Source organism: Heterocephalus glaber, unplaced genomic scaffold, assembly GCF_053883595.1.
Source record: "Heterocephalus glaber isolate CG9 unplaced genomic scaffold, H.glaber_assembly_v1.0 deba00000676, whole genome shotgun sequence".
Classification (NCBI taxonomy): domain Eukaryota; kingdom Metazoa; phylum Chordata; class Mammalia; order Rodentia; family Bathyergidae; genus Heterocephalus; species Heterocephalus glaber.
Window position 1 is genome coordinate 23723154 of NW_028258156.1, and position 20743 is coordinate 23743896.

The window sequence follows — 20743 nt, forward strand, 5'->3', positions numbered from 1 at the left end:
TCCTCAAATGAATGTCTTTATTGCTTGTACCGAACAAATACAGGGAATAAGGCTGGTGGGGAGTGGAGAGAGTTGTCAGATAAACCACATACACACACAGAAAGGAAAAAGGACCCCTCAAACCCAAACCACCCCTATCCCCACATACCTTTCTGAGAACTGGGGAGGTGGGACAGGGAGATCAAAATCACAAAAACTAAATTCCAAACACCCCAAGACATTGGCGGAGGGGGGAGGCGGCAGGGCAGAAAGTGGGTCCAGGCACCCACTCCCCCCAACAGGATGAAGCGCTCAGGCCGGGGTGGGGCCCGAGCCCACACACACCACACACACTCTAGGGCTTGGACATATTGCCCTCACACACATGCACACACAGCCATGTGTGTCTGTATCCCAGAAGCAGGGATGCCCACGACTCAGTCCACGGCACATACACGTGTCCACAGCACAGATATAGACTCTCGCTCATGTTCACCTTAAGCCTTCGGAACGTGGGCCCTGGAGACCAGGAGGGAGTGAGGGGGCCTGAGACCCTGTTTTCAGAGGCTCCCCCATCCCAGTGCGTACCAGAGATGCCCACCCCACTCCCTCCTTGACCCGAGTCCACCAGGCCCAATACTGTCTCTGTGAGAGATGTGTAACAGCTGAGGCTGATGCCCCTCTGCCCCAGGCAGAAAGAAGGGGGGACCCTAGCCTCACCCTCTGAGGGCCTGGGGCCAGGCTCAGGGTCCAGCGGGAGGTAAGGCCAGCTGGAAGGAAGCCCTGTTAAGGCAAGGGGCTGGGGATGGGGCAGACAGGCTGCCCCTAAAGTTTCTCCTGCCTCACCCACAGGTCAGGAGAGCAGCTGGGGGGTGAGGGGAGGGCACGCCCCCTTCCTGGTTCCCTACAACATAGGTCCAAGGAGTCCCAACCCCCTGGTCCCATAGCTTCCAAAGGCCCCCTGCCTGTCCCTGGACATTATTGCTTTTTTTGCCCCCAGTGGGGTGGCACTGGTGAACTGAGGCCCTTGAGCCAGGTGATAGGAAGCGGAAGGCCATGGGCACTGTCTCCTGGGGCCATCCGGAAGCAGCCTCCATCCAGAAGCAGCAGCATAGGCAGCTGCCCATGGGTGCTCAACCTGAAATCCAGACCAGCCCCACAGCTCCACGTTTTGCCCTCACTGGGGCTGGTGTTGATTAAAAACCTGAATCTCTCCATCCTCCCAGTAGCCCATCCTGGGGCGGGAGGTGGACAGTCCTCCAACACTGGTCCAGACACAAAGGGGAGGCTGGTGGTGAAGGCTGTGAGAGCACGCTAGGGGGACAGGCAAGGACTGAAGGAGAGACTGGAAAATGGGAGGGGGTAAGGGATGGGAACACAGACCCAAAAAGGCAAAATAAAAAGTTTTTTTAAAAAAGCCATCCAGGCGGTGGACAGCGGCCATGGGTGTGTCCTGTGGTGACGGAAGGCTGCTCACTCACAGATGCTGGCCGAGTAAGAGAACTGGGGGAAGTGCATCCACTGGTCCAGCACCAGTGAGCCCAGGCTGTCATAGCGGTCCGGGGGTGTGATTGTGATGGACTGGGCAGTGAACTCATCATCAAAGTACCTTGTGTCAACCTCAGAAGTGACCTGAGGTTTGAAGGGCGCCACCAGCTTCTTTTGTACCACATCTTGCTAGTTGATGCTGAGGAAGAACCTGTGCTCCATGACCTCCTTGGCATCACTGGGCCCCCCACCGAGCCTCTGCTTAGGGTCCTTCTTCAGCAGCCCGGCTAGCAGGGACTTGGCCTCAGCGCCAAGTGTGCGCGGGAAGCGGATTTCTTCCATGAGGATAAGCTCGAAGAGGCACTCGTGGTCCTGGTTGTAGAAGGGCAGGTGACCACACATCATCTCATACATGACCACGCCCAGTCCCCACCAGTCCACTGCACAGCCATAGTCATTGTCCTCCAGTGCCTCAGGTGCCAGGTACTCCAGGGTCCCACAAAAGGTTTTCATGGTGGCCCCATCACTGATGCCCTCTTTGCACAGGCCGAAGTCAGTAATCTTGATGTGGCCATCTTTGTCCAGCATGAGGTTTTCCAGCTTGATGTCTTGGTACACCACGTCCCATGAGTGCAAGTACTAGAGAGCCAAGACAATCTCTGCACCATAAAACCGTGTCCGGTCCTCCGTGAAGACTCGTTCCCGGGACAGGTGGAAGAAGAGCTCCCCGCCATTGGCATACTCCATCACGAAGCACAGGCGGTCATGGGTCTGGAAGGCATACTTCAGTGCAGTGAGGAAGGGGGTGCCTGGTGTTCTGGAGGATTCGACTCTCGGTGACTGTGTGGGCGACTTCGTCTTTGGCAATGATGACTTCCTTCCGCAGGATCTTCATGGCATAGTAGCGGCCAGTGGCCTTTTCTCGCACTAGGATGACTTTGCCAAAGGTGCCCTTGCCAAGGAGTTTGAGATAATCAAAGTCATTCATGGTCACTTTGGCCCGTGCCTTGCTGACTGCCACTTCCATCTCCTCAGCCGTGGAAGAGTCACTTGGGGAGCCACATTTGTAGTCCATGGGATCCTCACCAGGGACTCGCTGCTTGAGGCTGTTGGCGACCATCTGGATGGCCCGCATCCACTCCTCCCTCTCATCTGGAGAGTCTACATGGAAGGTCCTCTCAATGACCGTGGTCCACTGCAGGCAGCGTATGACAAAGGTGTTAGGCTGCGGCCTCTCGGTCTTCATCAGCTGCCATTCTGCTACAGAAAAGTTGTTTAAGGGAGGTAAAGTCTGGTCAGGAGCCTCAGGTCTCTCCTTACACCCAATGAAGGAGCCATCACTCTTCAGCAGGAAGTACCGGGGCCTCCATGTCTTGATATATTCCCCGCGCTTGTGGACCCAGGCTTCTTTGATGACAGATACCTCATTCATGGTGGCAGCGTGACACACTGTCACCTACCTTGAGACAGCTCAGAACAGCCGGACATGCAGGAGGTGCTATAGACAGAGTATAGTCTTTCACCATCGGCCGCCCAGACTCTCTGGCGGGGATCTACCCTCGCCCATCGCCACGCTGCGCTTCTCCCGCTCCTTGTCCCAACATCTTAATAATATTAAAGTCAGTCTCAGAGAGGGTTGTTAGAGATGATGAGGTTTTCGCTCTACATTTATGTTCACATATGCTTACACACTTGTGCTCACTTATTCTCTTCTTTCTCATCCTTAGATTTGCCAAACATCCTGTTCCTCTGGTTAGCATTGCATGTGCCAGTTGCCATACTCTGTGAATTTTGTAGTATAGACCATCATAGTTGTCTAAGATAACTGACGTAAATTTGTCCAAGGAGTCTGTGTTAATCATATTTCTGTCCTGGTGGCAAAATGACAGAAATAATAACTTAAAAGGAGGAAAAGGTTTATTTTAGCTCAGAGTTTAAGTTTTCACCCTATGACTGCTTCACCCTGTTGCTTTGGAACCATGGCGAGGCCATACATCATGGATGGAGAGTGTGGTGGAAAAGCTCCACACCTCATGGTGTCTGGGAAGCAGAGAGAAAGAGGAGGAGGCTGGGGTCTAGGTATTCCCTCAAGGGCATGCTCCCAATGACCGGACTCCTTCCACCAGGCCTCCCCCCAGCAAAGGCTGTATCATCTTCCAGCAACACCACAGGCAGGCAACCACGCCTTTCACATATCATCCTGTGCACGCATTTAAGAGCCAAACTATGAAAGAGCCTAAGGATTTGAGTGGGAATGTCTGGGATAAAAAATGTGCTTCCACATTTTGTTTTGTTTAATGGATAAAAGAGAGAGCTTTCTTCACCAGAACTTGTTGAGCTTAAGTATGGTTGTGACAAGTAATGCTTTATTATCTCTGAATACTTTAGTATATTTGCTTGCAATCAAGTACATTCTTCAATAAACCACAATACAGCCACCCAGATTGGGAAGTTAATGCAGATGTGTTAGTACCACTTAACCCTCAGCCTCCACTCAGGATTTGCCAATTTGCCATTTTATAAAATGAATGCATGGTAGAATCATATACTCCATTTTGTTTTCTTGCCTCTTTTAAGCTTCTGATTTGAAAGAGTTCTTCAGTATTTTCTTGGCTTTTCTTCCTTGACATGAAGATTGTAGGCCAGTTGTTTGTATTCTATTTCTCAGTCAGAATACCTGGGAAGTAATGCCATGTTCTGCTCATGCATCCTTTCCAGGTAGACTGAAATTTCCACGTAGTCTATTAGAGGTGATGTTGATTAAAATGATGTCTTCCTGACCAAAAATGACTTAAAACAAGTCTTAGTCTTCTATGGTTTTGTAACAAATTGTACAAATGACTGCAACGAAAATAAAATTTTATCAAGTAAAAAAAAAAAATGATGTCTGCCTGATGTCTCTACAGTTACCCTTTCTCCCTACCAATTAACAAGTATTCTGTTGAAAGAATTATTTTGAGACTACACAAACGTCTCAGCCAACATACCCACCCCTACCCCACCCTAGCTGTCTGACTTTCTCACTCTCACTTCACTCATCATAGATCCCTTTTTTTTTTTTTTTTTTGGTACCCAGGATTGAACTCGGGTCCTTGTGCTTGCACAGCAGGCAGCGAAACCACTGAGCTAAATCCCTGGCCCCATAGATTACTTTTTTATACAGTGTTTATACTCCTTATTTACTGTCCTTATTTGATGCTTGGATTTGCCCTAATTTGTCCATTAGGAGACTCTTCAGTTTGATTCTGAGTTCTTTTGAAATCTCCCATTTGTCAAATGCTTCTTTACTTCAAGAACAGTAAGATATCCTCGGCTAATCTTGTATTTCTCTACTTCAGCTCTGTAGTCAAATTTTGTCACAAGGACCCTGGTTCCTGTTAGTGAAGAATAGTATTTAGAAAGGAAGGTCTGGGCAGTAGGTATGTTTATTACTACTGTATTAGGGTCATTTGTAATGATCTCAATAATAGTAATTGCACGTTTTGCTTCCAGATCTTAGTACAGAGCTAGGGATACCCTTCCTTTATATTTACTTTTCTATTCATCTTTGAATATATGGAAATCATGAGTTTGATCTGATATCTCTAATTTCACTGTAACACCAGAGAATCCAGCCCAGTTTTCTCTCTTCCCATTTTTTTTGTAGGGTTGTGTTTTTTTTGTTTTTTTTCCCCTGGGTATAAAAGACTAGGCTGTCATCATTGCATTATGTTTACTTAGCTGATTAATTTCCTCTAGTGCCTGATGAGTCACCAGTTGCATTCAGCACCATTTCTGTCATCATGCTCTTCCTTCCTTACCTAGCTTGTGCTTCGGCATCCTTTGTTGCCTGGCCCTGCCTAATAGCTTTTGGACTAAGCTATTCAGGAAGGGAGATAGAAGGGTCAGCTTTCCCAGGCTGGGAGGATGTTTTGCTTAGGCTAGGCATCTTGTCTTCTGTTGCTCTACCTGTTCTCTCGTTTTCCTTTCCCTTATTAGTGGTGAACCTCTGCCCTGTTAGCCACTTCTCACTTCTCCCGAAACACAATAAAACACACCCCATGATATTTTTCTTTTTACAGATATGTTCTCATAGGAAGTACAAACATTTTGGGGCAGGGTAATGTCACCTAGAATCCTGTCTCTCAGCAGTAGCTGCTACAAGTCTTTGAATAACTGTCGTTTTCAGTTATTTCTCACCAAAGTACACCTGATCTTTTTACCTGCTCACCTTTACAAATCTTCACTTATTCAAAACTTGTACACCCTCTGTCATTGTAACCATTTAAGGTTCTGATGTTTAAGCAGTATTAATTGCTGTCTGCTTCCGTTGGCATCCGCTTTGGAATGGGTTTTTCTTTATTCGCTGCAAGATTATTTAACTTTACCTCTCCAGGACATCTCTGGACTGGTATCTGAGAGAACTGGGTTCTGAACCTGACTTGAGATCCCAGGACAAGTTCTTTTTCTGTAGGCTCAGTTTTTTCAATTTATGATATAATAATATACTATCTAAGATTTTAGGGGTATTACAACAAGATAACACATGAACCATGGGCGTTACTACCAGGCACATAAAAGATTCTTTTTTTTTCTTTTCTTTCTTTTTTTTTTTTTCAAGACATGGGCTCACTTTGTAGTTCAGTCTGGCCTCAAACTCACTATCTCATTATATAGCCCAGGATGGTCTTGAATTCCTGCCTCCACAATCCTCCTGCCTCTGCCTCCCAAGTGCTGGGATTACAGGCGTGTGCCACCACACCTGGCTCTAACACATAAAAGATTCTTAAGAAATGAGGAATTTTATTTTCTTCTACCTGTCTTTGTTCTGCATTTCTTTCCTGGTACATTCCCCTCTGAATTGACACTGCTCTTTTTAACTCTCTGCCTGGCTTCTTATAAGGGAGTGCTTCCTCAGCCTCTGGGGAGAGAGTTGTCAGCATTGCCTGTCTTCTTTTACATGTCACCTCTGGTCACTTGTCTGGGAAGGAACTGTTGCACCAACCTGTGCAGTTTATTCAGATTCCTCTTCCAAGCCAAGGGAATAGCATGGGTTAGACACAGGGGCAGCCTGTAAACAAGCACTTCCAGGAGGCCTTGTATAAGATACAATCACGTTGTGAGTCTATGAATGAAGCCTCAGTGACATAGGGAGATTTTGGAGCCTCAGAAATTGCTAGGGGGGACAAAGGGTGCCTGGTAGGTACACTTTCCTAGGCTGTACTATAAACTCTTCAATTGGAATCCCTGTGAATAGGACTGGGACTTCATTGAGTGATATTTCTGCACATTGAGGCATAAGGTTTGCTCATCTATGCCATGTACCATTCTTTCTGACAATATGTTAAGGCCCAGAAAATAGAGAAGTCCTTAATTTTGGCCTGACCGGTTCTTAAAATTATCTATAATGTCCCAGAATTCTTATATATCACATACATTTGAGATGTGTACAGCTTGTGTTTGAAGTTGTAGGGGCAATATCTTCAAAGCATACAATAATAATACGTACTTAGACACTTGGAAACATGACAGATGACTTCCTTTCTGGTACACAAATTGCCTTTACAAATGCGTATCTATCTATGGAAAGTATAGGCTGGCTGAGTTTTCATAACTCCCTAAATTTAATGTTGGTTATCATTATATGCACATTTAAAAAAATGTGGACATTAGCTAGTTAATGTCTGGATAGTAGGATTTATAATTTTGTATTTTTTAATTTTTTAATTTTTTAAAATTTTGTATTTCTTTATAGAGAGAAATAAATATTTAAAAGAGGAAAAAATTTTTTTTTGGTACCGGGGATCGAACTCAGGTCCTTGAGCTTGTGCAGCAGAGAGCGAAACCACTGAGCTAAATCCCCAGCCCCTAAAAGAGGAAAAATTAGCAAGGAACCACTGTAGGTTTTATATAGGGAAGGGCCATAGCTAAGGAAGATTAATTTGAAATCATGCATTATTGGTTCAGGAGAGAGGTGATGTAAATATGGAGAGGACTGAAGCAAACAACTTCACAGAGGTCCCAAAATCTTCAGTTAGACGAGCAATTGAATATGAAGGGCAACAGTGAAAAAGCTGCAGAGTTTTAAACCCTAGAGTGACTGGAAGAAAGATGCCTTCTAGGCATCATTTATTTTAATGGACTCTCTGAATTATGAAACTGCTTGTCATTTCTTCCTTTTGTTTAGATCTTGTTGGCTGTTAAAAAGCTCAGAGCCAAATGTGCAACCCAGCTCTAACAAGTGAACAGTAATTTATAGCATGCATTCTGTGTCTTAACTTCTTTGTGGCATTATTTTGCTTTACTTTTTACTGGGCTATTTTTTCTTTGCTCCAGTTTCTTTCTAATTTTATATTATGATTTTATAAGCTGTTTTAATTCTTTATTGGAAAAAATAATGTTACATATATCAAAACATCACATTGACCATGACCCATCAATTTTTTAAAAATTTTTTTTAAAAGAGAAAAAATAAGTGTTGATACTGTTAACGGAATCAGCAAAGTCACAGTTGGTCAGGGGGAATTTTGGTGAGTTTGATTCTTGATGGGGATATCAAGAAGGCAGCTAGAAGTAGGAATCTAGGACTCAGAAGAAAAGACAAGGAGTACTATAGTAAAGGAGTTACCTTGCCCAGAGAGAAGAGAGGTGTGTCCTTGACCATGGCTGCTCGGAGGTGATGTTTAGGTCCTTGGAACATCCTGCTTAGTCAGTGCCTTTGTTTATCTGGGGGCCTTAGATCACACCAGGTAGTATAGTGAGTTCTGGTGAGAGCTTTGGATCACAGTAGCACTTGACATCTGGAGAAACTGGAGACTGAAATAAGCCATGGAGGCAGTTAGATATGTCTGAATGACAAGAGTCCTAATATCTGTGGATGCTGAGGCTCCAGTGCTTGTCCTTGTCAGTAGTTCTCTGTATGCTTTGACACATCCTTCCCCAGAGGAGTTAATGCTGCCCTTGACTCCATCGGGAGTCAAACTGTAAGCTCCCAGTTTGGAACCCTCCCAGATTCTGCCTCTTGTGTCTTTTTCTCTGGCTGATTTTAATTTGTAGCATCCGTTTGCTGTGATCAACTGTAACTATAATAGCTGTTAGTGAATTTCTCTTGCAGATTATTTGGGGGAGACTGCAATATTGATTATGCTCAAAGCAGGCTGTAAGCAGTGCAGGCTGTGAAGAGTTAACCCCACAATGGCTTGTTTTGAGAAGTGAGTCCGGCCAAAGCCTATGTTCCAAGGTCAGAGCAACTCGAATCCAAATTCCATTCCCACAACTAAAACCTTAACTAGAAGGACAGTGTTCTAATTATAACCATATATTTTGTCTATTCTATTCCTAATTTGAGAATGCTTTGTCTTGTCCTTTATGAGACTTGCTTACATTAATTTCCATAGAAACTGTGAGACTGCACATCCTCACATAGTTTCACCCTCATTCATAGCTCACCTTTACCCCAATTGATTACCAATAAAAATGAGTGGCTTAAATGGACCAGAACCTTTGTTGTTGAAGCGGCATTGGTTGTCCTGGGTCCCCCCCTTTCTGTCTCTCTTACTTCTGTCTTTTATCATCCGTGGGCCTCCTTAGGTGAGGGGACTTAGACACAGCCTCTGCATGGCTCTCAGCAGGGGTGTCACATCATGCTGATTGCAGTGAATCCATCAACTTGGTCCATGGTTATACCTTCTGGGATGATGGCCACAGCATCTTTTTATTTTCTCTTGAAAACCAAATTTTGTACTCAACTTGGCATGCAGCTAACTGGGAACTAAAGATGGCAGTTGTGATTATTCTGAGTGAAAAAGGCCCAGACATATTCAGTTGTGTAATTCAGATTTTCCATTTTTGTGTGTGTAAGATTTTCCATTTTTTATGTACATGTACTTGAAATCATTCTAAATGTCAATGGATCCTGTCTGAAGTTTTCAGCCCCTGGTATCCCCAGGGGAGGGAGCTGCAGGATCTGGGCTGGAGTCCCTGGGTAAAATGTCTGTTAAAATCTTCCTGTTCTTCACTTCTGCCATGCTCCCATTACCCACTAAGAACACCCTTGTTGGGGAAGGTGCTGTCCCCATTGTCCTCAGTACCAAAGCAAGATTGTGTGGCATTGAGATCGTGAGGAAGAACAGCCCCCCGTGCCTCGGTAGCATTCACTTGTCTCCCGCTACACCTCAGCCTGCCCACTGCCTTATCTCCACAGGTCTCCCACTCTGCTCCCGGAGTCTGGTTGTAGAGATCCACAGTCACTGTGATGATTGCTTCTATAGTCATTTGCTCTGTGCCCCCATCCCCACCCACTAGAACATAAAATTACTTAATGCTTCCAGCCAAAACCTGAGACACTACCTGCAAATCAGTCTAGTTTCTTGAGGCTATCCACTAATTCTGTCATGTTTGATTCTTATTTGGATTCTAAGGCAGGATTTAAAAAATTATAAACAACCTAGTAAATGGGACAAGGTTTTGGTTAATCCATATCCCTCCCCCCTTGGATATTCTCTTTTATTTCCTTATGTGAGCTAGTATAAAAACAGACTGTATTCTTAGAGTTCTTTATTCTGGATATTTTAAATAAGTAGAATTTCACAATTGTAGCCCATTGTGGCTGGCTTCTTTCACTTAGCTTAATGTTTTCAGCTTTCATCTACCTTGTACCACATAGCAATACTTTATTCATTTTATGATAAATAATATTCTGTCATCTGGATATCACATTTCACTTATGCATTCATCAGTACACTTGAGTTGCTTTCACTTTTTGGCTATTATGAATACATTGCTAAGAACATTTATGTATGAGTTACAGTGAACATTTATTTTCAATCCTGTTGATACACTGTATCTAGAGGTGGAATTGCTGGGTCATGTGGTAACTGCAGCCTCAGCTTCCTACTGAGCTGCTCAACTGTTCCCTTAAGCAGTTGTATAACTATGTATTTATTCCCTTCAGCAGTTATATCTTGATTATACCTTCTGCTTCTTTGCCCTATTATATACCTATTCTTTTTCATGAATGACTGTTAGAGACAGTGGCTTAGTCTTTTTTTTTTTTTTTTAAGATTGAGTGCACATCTTTATTGCAGATCCATGGTGGAGGTTTTACATAGCTGGTAGGGTGAACAGAGAAAGACTGTCTGGTTATTATAGTTGTATACCAAATTATCCCCAAACTTAGCAACCTTGAACCACCTTTTTATTTTGGTCATGATTTTATATATCAAGAATTTAGAAGGATCAAAGTGGGGATAGCTTGCTTCTGCTTCACGATATCTGAGGATTCAGCTGAGCATCTCAGTGACTTGAGAGGACTCAGTGGCTAGGGGCAAGACTTATCTGAACGCTGTCATGTCTGGCCCCTGGGCTAGAAGGATGGAACACTAGAGCTGCCAACTGTAGCTCTTGGATGTGTCTTCTTCGTGTGGTGTGACTTGCTCACAGCATAAAGGCTTCAGAGTAGTCATTTCTTACCTGGGAACTTGGGAGTTCCAAAAGTAAATATGTACCTTGCAAAGTGGAAGTTGTATTCTTTTTACAACCTGTCCTCAGAAGTCACAGTTGCTTCCACTACATTCTGTGGCTTAGAAGCCTATTCAGCAGAAGCCTATTCAGATCCACAAGGAGGGGAATTAGAGTCTGTTTCTTGATAAAAATGGAAGGGCTCAAGAAGAGTGGTGGGTGGAGAGAGAACTGGTTAGCCTTCTGTAGAAAGCACAGCCAGACAAAAGAGATCAGTAAAAAGGATGCTGTACACTCCCAAGTACATATATTTATAAGTAGATAGAATAATATAACCACTTTCCTTGGGCTATGAGCCCTAAGCCTAAAGTCTACAAAATTCATTTAAATTGCTGTGTTAAATGTCAAACAGCAGGAACATATAAGTTGGTACATGAACTAGGCTTTCTGATGATGATTAAACTGGAAAGAATTAATTCGTCTTGGATTATGAAACTAGGAGGGGCTTTAGAATAAGGCTCAAATCAGTTATTTCCCACATATATATCAAAGACTTTTTACTTATTCATTTGCAATAATACATTTCTAAGAGTTGCATTTAGAAAAATTGAGAAATTTTAGAATAATTCAGATTATTGTGTATAATATGCTTCATTTTTTACTAGAGGATGGCACGTGCACCTGAGAACATGTCTTTTGTTTTGTGATTGAGTCAGACATTGCTATGTGCTGTGATACACCCTTGCACCTTAAAATAGGTAGAAGCCTGAAGTTAATATTTAATTACATTTATAAATGTAATTACAGCTTTTAGTTTGAAATAGCTTGAGAGCTGTTTACTGAGGTCCTATTATTTGAAAACTTTTAGTCACCAGAGGAATATTTTTAGTTGTAAAAATAAATGTCAATATATATAGTATATATCAGTGTTTCTCATGTGGATTCTGATTTGTGAACTCTACTTTCACTCAACTAAACCGTCTCATTCTAAGATTGTTTCCCCAGTTAATAATTCCATATGTTGTACTTTTATTCATCCAGACATTATTAGAACCAAGAAGTGATGTCAAAATTGATAATCTAAAGCTCATTTTTTATTATAGAAATCTCATATAATGCTTGTTTATGATCTCATATAATGCCCATTTACTTCTCTTTTCCTCACAGTGCAAATAAGGAAACAAGTTATAAGAAAGACAAAAAACTATGAAAATCACAAAGTTCCAATAAATGTTGCAGCCTAACACTAGATATAGTGAGAAAAATCATAAAAGACCACGTGATTCATTGGAAAAAGTCAGATCATCAAGCTTTTAGGCACATCAAAACTTTGGGCCCAAAAGCAATAAAGTACTACATTTGACATACTCAAGAAAGGAAAATTGGAGCCAAAGATATTATATTTAGCCAAACTGACCTTCAGTTGTAATTGTCACATATAAACTGTTAATACATGCAAGCACTGTGGTAACATTTTGCTCATGCATGCACTGGGAATTTTTTTTTTAAGCTTCAATAGAAACAACCAGAATCAGTGAAGAGGCATATGCGTGAAGACTGATTTTCTTTTCTTTTTTTCTTTTTAATGAAGACTGATTTTCTAAAAAGACAGTTGGGAAACCGCTAGTATTCTTCAAGAGTGCTTAGTTTGCACTATTAAGTATACTATTAAGGACATTATTCCCCCATGGGATATTAAACCTAGGGCCTTCCTACTGAGCTACATCCCTGGCCCCTGTTTTTGATATTTTATTTGGGGCCAGGGATGTAGCTCAGTGGTTCTGGCGCCTGCCTTGCAAGCACAAGGTCCCAAGTTCGATCCCCGGTACCAAAAAAAAATTAATATTTTATTTTGAGACTAGGATCTCATTAACTCACTAGGTTGCCCAATTTGAGCTCGAACTTGTGATCTTCCTGAGTTAAAATCCCAGGCATGTACCACAATGCCCAGCTGAAAGTATCTTAACCAACATTTACTTAAACTTAAAAGAAGCATTTGATTTCTGTATATTTTCAGTTTAAGGATAATTTTGTAACAATATATTTCATAGAACAACAGTTTGGATTCTTCAGGGTATCAAAGATACTTGAACAGAGATATGCTTGTATCTGGCATTATACAAGGGGTAATAAAAATAAATGCTGAATGTTTATAATTTTAACTTCATTACAGTAAAAGACAGTGTCATTAAAACATCCCTGTTGGTTTGAACCACCGATGATACATGCATGACTGTCCCTTTGGGTGGCTGCTAACTATTTAACATCAGACGATGGAATTTAAATGAGAGCCACGTGGCAGTGAGACATACAAATTATGGCCCTGTTGTGAACATGTTAATCTCCCTCAAAATACTCCCCCTTGCTTCGAATACACTTCTCGCTTTGTTCTTGCCACTTTCTGGAGCAGTTCTGAAGTCTTCTTTCATGAATGCCTTTAAACAGGGCATCATAAAAAAACAGTGAATGAAAAAAAAATACATAAAAAACAGTGAATGCTGCTGCCAAGTGCCATCCAATGAAAAGGCAGGCTCATATAAACATTACAGTGGAGCTTCATTCAATTTATTCACTGTTTCTGGCCATGCAGGACAAAGGTTTTGAATCTGTTCAGGACATTGGGAAAGCCATGACAGTGTATCTAAAGATTCTCCTGAAAGAGGACTTCCAGAACTGCTTCAGAAAGTGAAAGGACAATGGAATAAGTGTGCTTGAAGCAAGGGGGAGTATCCTGAGGGGGATTAGTGGCAGTGTTTCTGTATAATACATTTTTTAAAATTCAAACATATTTTTCAGTTCCATCTTGTATATTTAAGAAATAGTGGAGGAATGTTGGTAATGGATACAAAATCTGTCTCAACTTTTAATTGTTTAATGTGAGATTTGATGGATATTAATATACTCAGTACTTTAAATGAAATTCATTCCTTGGTTGTATGGTATATGTGAGAAAAAACGTGAGACTTACAGGGTCAAAAGATAAGACTGAGAACAATTAAATTTGTAGTATTTAAGAAAAAGATTCTAGAACTGGGCAGTATTCCAGACCAAAGATAGTTCAGAATGGAATGGCCTATCTTACTGCAGATAGGTTATACTTCCAGCCAGAGAAATTGAAGGGACAAACAGAAACAGCCAAATGGGCTGCAGCTGGCATTTGCTTTTCTTTGTCATAGATTGGCAGCTTTCAGCCTCTGATTGGCTTTAAATTCAGCTCCTGTGATTGACTGAGACTCAATTGCTTGGTCACAAGGATATATGTATGTATGTATATATATATATATATATATATATTTTTTTTTTTTTTTTTGGTACTGGGGATCAAACTTGGGTCCTTGCGCTTGGGAGGCAGGCAGCAGAACCACTGAGGTAAATCCCCAGCCCTCAAGGATATATTTTAAATTAGATGGCAGTTTGTTTGCAGTTCAAGCTAGGTTACGGTTTGGTATGAATATAGTCTACTTTGGAAAGTATGGACATTGGTTTGTTTATTTTTTAAGACTAGGTCTCTGTATTTCAGGCTGGCCTTGAACTTAACTGTGTAGCCTAGGCTGGCCTCAAACTCATGGTGTTCTTCTTTCCTCAGTCTCCTGAATGCTGAGATTACAGGCATGCACCACTACACCAGCCTTTTGGAGGCTGGTTTAGGCCAAATTTATTTTGGTTCGACAACAATCAAGTAAATCTCTAGACATGGCCTTTTAAAAAACAACTATTAGCGATTATGATCTGATGTTAACTACTGTGCATTTTTAGAAGTCCCACCTGCCCTGAGGGTACATTTAAATGTGTTCTAAGGCACTCTTATGGGATTGAGTAACAGTTGTAGCATGTACTGGATTGTAGATTGCCGATTAGGATTTTAGACACTGACTTATGTCAGAATGTGACTTGCATTTCTCTTGTGGGTTCTTATTAGTTTTGAGAGTCTTTCCTAGAAAAATGGAAATGTCAGCATTAGTACATTTTAGATAAATTTTCCTGTAGCTACAGAATCATAACACTATAACAATAAAATAGGTTATCATAAAAACAGAAAAATACTTATTTCTGTTTATTTAACTTTGTTTAGAATCTGATTCAAACTATATAAAAATTTTGGGTATTAGGATATTTTAAACTCTTAAATGTTTGTGGATGCCATAATAGCTTTGCTCAGGATCTTGTAACTGTCACAGCTCAATATTTTTATTAGGTATTTGCTTTAAATACTATAAATTTTAATTTTTCTAGAGTAATACAATTTTTCCCTACAATTTATTTGCCTTTGCGGTATTATTATATGATATTTCTTGGAATACATTTAGTTACTAGTTCATTTTTTTCTTTTCTGGCCATAAGAAAAATAAAGGAAAACCTTCTAAAGATATGCTATGTTAATTTCCCCCTAAATAGTAAAGTCAAAACTTTGGCCCAGTGCTCAGCACTCTTCACAGTCTGATCTGAGTGTACCATTCCTGTCTTCTTAGCATCAAATACTTTTTTTGGGGGGGGGTACCGGGGATTGAACTCAGGACCTTGTGCTTGTGAGGCAGGCGCAGTGCCGCTGAGCTAAATCCCTGGCCCTCAAATACTATTTTTTTACTGGTGGACATATTTTTCCCATGCTGTGCTTTCTTTTGAGGGCTGGCCTCTCTTTTTGTTACAGTACACCACCTGTCTTTAAGTTTAGCGTACATTTCAAACTGAGGAAGCCTGCCTCACTGCTCCCTTGTGTCATGCCCGGAGACAGAAGAACAAACCTCCCATTTTATCTATCTTTCTTGTACTTGGGTTCTCATATATTTACTGTCTGTTATGATTCAGGTACTGGGTGCTAGGTGCTGGGGATACTGTTTCTGAAGAGAAATCTCTATTTCTGTCTTCATAAAGTTGGTAATCTCGCAAGCGAGAAAATAAGTGAAATACACTACATTGCGTGGCATAACAGAACTTAAAGAGGTATTGTGGCGCGAAAGTGGTCCTACTCTGCCTCAGTCAGGAAGTCAGGAAATGCTTTCTAGGAGCAGACTTTGCTTGAGTCTATCTTGAAGGATAGTAGTTGTGTTCTAACATTTCACATACTTACTTGAGAAATTTTCCAAATATATCCATATGTATGTATGTATATATGTGTACATATATATTATAAACTAGGCAGTAGATGAAGTACAGTAGAAATAGTATAAATAACATACAGGAAAACCTTGGATTGTGAGTAACATATTCTGCAAGATGAGCAAACGTTTCTAATAAATTTTAACTTGATAAAGGACCAGTGTCTTGCAATGTGAGTATTATGTTAAGCTGAAGCAAGCCAGTGGTGATTCTCTCTCTCACTGCAGGGTGTGGGTGATTATCTCCCAACAGCAAGAGGTTATGGAGATCTCAGCTGCAGAGGAGGAGGGGAGAAAAGTGCATGAATCCCTCACTTCAGATGAGATTAAGGAGATACGTAAAATGTGGGAAACAGTACAGAATTTTATAGAAAAGCACCACCTGAATAAGATGACTCTGCTTAACCACAGTGCAGTGTCACATTTCTGCAGTATCCTCAAAAGGAGCCAAAAGCAAGTGTCATTGGATAGGCTTCTTGTTAAAGCTGCTTGAAAAGAAAAGGATTCTATTGAGCCAGTAGATAGCTGTGATTCCATTAGTGATAGTGAAAGTCATCCTACACAATAACCCTTCTCTCTCTTACACCAGCCACAAAGGTTTTCAAAGATAAGTAAAGGTTAATTTATTTTTCTCTATATTTTGTAATTTATTATTTTGTGTTACAGCACTGTAATCATTTTTATGTGACTATTTTTGAGTTATGGAATGAATCATCTGAGTTTCCATTATTTCTTATGGGAAAATTTGCTTTGATAGATCAGTGGTTTGAATTACAAGGATGTTTCTGGAATGCATTAAGCTAAACCAAGGTTCACTATTTACAGTCAGATTAAGGTTAACAATAAAGATTTATTAGAGATCTGCATTATTCTTCATAATATTGCTTGATTTGATTTGTTGTAATACTGTCTTACAGTTTTTGAATTTACATCATGATCTGTAGTTCTTTTATGTGTTATTGCCTAAATTAACACTGGTTTAATAGTATTAGAGACAGGAGTACTTTCCTGTTTGTTTGGTTTCTTTTTTTAGGAACTTTGTGTAGAATTGGTAGTATTTCTTCCACAGTGTTTGGAGGATGTCCTATGCATTTTTTATAAAAGATTTTTTAACAATAAATTTGAGTTTTAAAATAAATATGAGAGGGCCGAGGATTTAGCTCAGTGGTTCCACTGCCTGTCTCGCAAGCGCAAGGATCCGAGTTTGATCCCCCAGTACCAAAATTAATTAATTAATTAATTAATTAATTAATTAAAAAATATGAGATTATTCAGGTATGTATTTCTTTTTGTTTAAACTTTGGTGATTTGTGTCTTTCACAGCATTCATGTATGTTTTTATATGTTTAGGCATAAAATTGTAATATTCCCTTGTTATCCTTTCAATGTCTGTGAAATATGTATTGACATCAACTCTTACCATTCTTCATATTGGTAATTTGTGTTTCATTTTTTTTTCTGTCAGCCTGGCCAGAAATTTATTAATTTTTCTTTTCTCAAAGAATCAGCTTTTGCTGGGTGTGGTGGTGCATGCCTGTAATCCTAGCACTTGGGAGACTGAGGCAGGAGGATCACTGTGAGTTCAAGGCCAGCCTGGGCTACATACTGAGTTCAAGGCCAATCTGAACTACATAATGAGACTCTGTCTCAAAAAATAAAACAGAACAGGGCCGGGGATTTAGCTCAATGGTTCCACCACCTGCCTCGCAAGCGCAAGGTCCCGAGTTCAATCCCTGGTACCCCCCAAAATAAAACAGAACAAAATAAAACCAAACACAGAATCAGCTTTACCTTTCACTGATTTTTCTCTGTTGTCTTAATGCTTTTTATTTTACTGTTTCCCACTCATACCATCATTGTTTTCTTTTGTTTACTTTGGGTTATATTTGCTCTTTTTCTAGTTTCTCATAGTAGAAACTGGTTAGAGATCCTCTTCTAACAAAAAGCTGTTTAGTACTTTGTTTCCCTCTACCTACTGTTTAACAGTGTTTCACAAATTGATATGTTGCATTTTAATGTTTATCTTGTGAAAAATATTTTCTGTATTCTTTAGCCCCTGGATTATTATAAAGTATGTTTACTTAGTTTCCAAATTCTGGTATATTTTCTCTTTATTGGCCTCAAATTTAATTATTTATTTATTTATTTATTTATGTACGGGGGATCGAACTTGGGTCCTTGCGCTTGCATAGCAGGCATTGAAACCACTGAGCTAAATCCTCGACCCGATGTTTTTTTTTTTTTTGGTACCAGGGATTGAACTTGGGACCTTGCTCTTGTGAGGCAGGCACTGGAGCCACTGAGCTAAATCCCCGGCCCCTCAAATTTAATTACATGTGGCGTGAGAACATTGGGTGGCTTGAATCTGCCTGTTTTCTGTTGAGACTTGTTTTATAGCTCTATCTTGGTAAATCAATAGTGTGTACTTGAAAAGAGTGTTACTCTGTAAAAGTCAATTGTGTCTTTAGTCGTTAATGTGTTCAAATCTTCCATATTCTTAGTGGGTTTTTATCCTTCAATTTTTGGAGGGAGAGGGTATTGAAATCTTCAGAGACAAAATGTGTCCATTATTTTACTGTGAACAAGCTTCTTTTTAACTACCATTTCCTTTTTAAAGGTTGTGTTAAAGATGATTCCGAAATCTTTTCTCAACCTTTTGAAAGCTTTGGGTGGTTATGTAAATAAAGCCCATAATTAGAGGCTGGAGAAACTAGTATCAGCAAAAATATGGACAGTATTTAATATTATTTTCAGTGGAAAATAAATATAGAATTTGCTGAAAATCATGCCTATTGTTTATCATGGAGTTCTAAACTTTTGATTTAGTCTTATGAGTAGAATTTATCTTTTTACTGGGCAAGGAAAAGTGTCTTCTTTGTTGTTGTTTTTGTGGTTGTTGTTGTACTCAGGATTGAGCACAGGGAGTACTTAAGTACATCCTCAGTCTGATTGATTGATTGATTGATTGTACCAAGGATTGAAGTCAGGACCTTGCGCTTGTGAGGCAGGTGGCAGAACCACTGAGTTAAATTCCCGGCCCTTATTATTTTTTAATTTTGAGAGAGGGTCTTGTTAAGTTGCCCAGACTAGTGTTGAAGTTGTGACTCTCCTGCCTCAGTCTCCTGAGTACCTGGGATTACAGCTCTGTACCATCATGCCTGGCTTGGAGTTGTCTTTATCTTTTGGAGAAAAGTTTTAGAATTAGCATCTTTGGAATCTTATTATATAGTATAGTATACACCATATATATATATAATATATATATGAGAGAGAGAGAGAAGAAAGTATAGTATAGTATATAGAGTATAGTTAAAGCTCAACTACAATTCTCCTAGGTGCACCGCAGGTATCATGACAATGTGGAGGGGATTGGAGGTGTTTCTTGTGGAGTTGGTGGAGTCCCCGTTTTCTCATATTCCCTGGGTATTGGTGAGGTTGTTGTCAGCTTACTGTGTGGGGACATAATCCTTTGTTGGCTGCATGAGTGTTAGAGGAGATGACCTTTTTCAAGGTTACCATTCTGTGAGAGGGGAGTGAAAGAAATGAGAAACTCTTGTTTCTATAGAAATTTAGGAGCTGGGGTATGGGAATGCATAGAATGTATATGTCATTTTCAAAATTTAAAGTGTGTTAAATGTTTTCTTTTTTTCAGTTGTTTTTAAAAGATTACTTCTGTGCTCCTCTTGTGTAGTTGGCTTTTTTTTTTCTTTTTTTTTTTTTTTGTGGTATCAGGCATTGAACTCAGGACCTTGCATTTGCAAGGCAGGCGGTGGCACCACTGAGCTAGATCCCCATCCCCTTGTAGTTGGCTTTGAGAGACAGTGTTCTAACTGCCTGTAAGCTCCAGAGATACTGGACTCTACTAATAATTTGTTTCTATTCAACTTTCAAAGCCCATAGAGAAGAAGAGCTACTGCATTTCTCCTGTGAATACAGTGCAGATGGTGCTCTTCTGTTTTTGCACACAAGTACACATTCTGGCTGTTTGAGTATTTGAACCCCAAGTATATAATAGTGATGGGTTTCTTCTCTTTATGCATAATTAAATTTTTTAAAATCTAGAGATGTTAATTTTAGCAATAATATGCACTTAAGTATCACATAGCTTTTAATTAAGCCATCCAGTGTTCCCTTATGTACTAACACCAGGACATAACACACCAGTTCTCTAAAAATGGTGGGTAGCCCACAGGCTTTGGAGGCACATCTGGTTTCCAGCCCTGAAGCCAGGGCACTTGGAGCCCTCTCCAGCAATGCAGAAAGAATGCCATCCACTTTGCAAGGTTCAGAGCTCAATCCCCGGTACCAAAAATAAAAAAATAAATTAAAAAAGCACAAAATGTAACTGGGTCCCTGGAGAAGGAGTTTCCTGAGCAGATATGTATGGAGTATGAAACATATACTCTAAGCTCTTTAGGTTCATACAGTGTGTTAAAATATTAGGCTTACGGTCAAGAAATGTGCTTAGCTTTAACTTTATACTTCTGACTTCTTCCTTCCTTCTCCCCTGCTTTCCTGTGGAAAATCTGAAATATATGAAAGTTTACTTTTGTTTCATGGAGCATAGATTTGAAAATAAAGTGCATTGCGTGGTGTTCCTAATTCATAATTGAGAAATGTTAGCTTCCTTTTCCTCCTTTTCAGTGTTCATTTTAATGTTTTCAAACTGTACTAGAAAAAGAAACTGCACAAGAAACTCAAAGCCCATTTCTTTTAATTACTTAGGGAATTGAAGTTAAGTA

The 20743-nt window shown here is 40.5% G+C and overlaps 1 protein-coding gene and 1 pseudogene across 23 annotated transcripts in view; one reads left to right on the forward strand and one right to left on the reverse strand.

The window, feature by feature from the left end:
* The window catches only part of Srpk2 (SRSF protein kinase 2), a 235226-nt gene that overhangs the window by 168990 nt on the left and 45493 nt on the right, over positions 1–20743 (forward strand). The gene's annotated exons all lie outside the window — the stretch shown is intronic.
* LOC106008937 (RAC-beta serine/threonine-protein kinase pseudogene) lies at positions 1436–3056 on the reverse strand (annotated as a pseudogene).